This window comes from Triticum dicoccoides, chromosome 2A, assembly GCF_002162155.2.
Source record: "Triticum dicoccoides isolate Atlit2015 ecotype Zavitan chromosome 2A, WEW_v2.0, whole genome shotgun sequence".
Lineage (NCBI taxonomy): Eukaryota > Viridiplantae > Streptophyta > Magnoliopsida > Poales > Poaceae > Triticum > Triticum dicoccoides.
Window position 1 is genome coordinate 780,220,801 of NC_041382.1, and position 1,113 is coordinate 780,221,913.

The following is a 1,113-nucleotide window of genomic DNA, read 5'->3' on the forward strand; positions in this document are numbered from 1 at the left end:
CGTGGGGGGAGCTCGGGGGCGGTGGATGGGCTCGGCGGCGCAGGGGGTGCTCGGGGGCGGTGGACGGGCGGCCGGCGACGACGGCGGGGCAGGGCGCGCTCGGGGGCGGGGCAGGGGCAACAACGGTGACGGCGAGGCGAGTAGAGGGGCAGCCTGGCGGCGACGTCGGGGCGGGATCGAAGAAACTGAATCAAAATTTTCACAAGTGTGGCTTATATAGACGGAGCATTGGTCCCGGTTGGTGGCACAAACCGGGACTAATGCCCCCTTTAGTCCCGGTTGGTGCCACGAACCGGGACCAAAGGCCAATTTTCAGCAGCCCAAAGGGCAGGAAGCGGCGGCCTTAGGTCCCGGTTGGTGGAACCAACCGGGACTAAAGGGGGCCATTGGTCACGGTTGGTGCCACGAACCGGGACCAATGCCCCCTTTAGTCCCGGTTGGTGCCACCAACCGGGACCAATGGCCTTTGCTGCCCCGAGCCCAAAAGTTTAGTCCCACATCGCTAGCTGAAGGGCGCCGGCACTGGTTTATAAGCGCTGGTGTGCCTACCCATTCGAGCTCCTCTCTAATGCAGGCTTTCGGGCCTAAACTTGCTACTGCCTGTGGGCCTATTGGGCCTTCTGCGGGCCTGAATCCTGGCCCATGTAGGGTTTCTAGTCGTATTCAGGCCGTGGAGGCCCAGTAGGAGGCATTTTTTTTGGTTTTTTCTTTTTTATTTCTATATTTTTTGGTTTTTTATTTTTTTATTTCTACTTAAAACTAAATACTTACAGTTTTTAGTGATTTCTTTTTGCTTTTAGGTCACAAAAATTATAAACTTTCTGTTAGTGCCATTAGTTTTAAATTTTAAATAGTTTAAATTTGAATTTTTAAAAATTTGTGTGAATCACTAGTTTATGAGTAACTTTACTATAAAAATAGAATTTTTTTTCTATTTATTTTTTATTTCTACTTACAACTAAATACTTACAGTTTTTTAGTGATTTCTTTTTGCTTTTAGGTCATAAAAATTATAAACTTTCTGTTAGTGCCATTAGTTTTAAATTTTAAATAGTTTAAATTTGAATTTTTAAAAATTTGTGTGAATCACTAGTTTATGAATAACTTTACTAT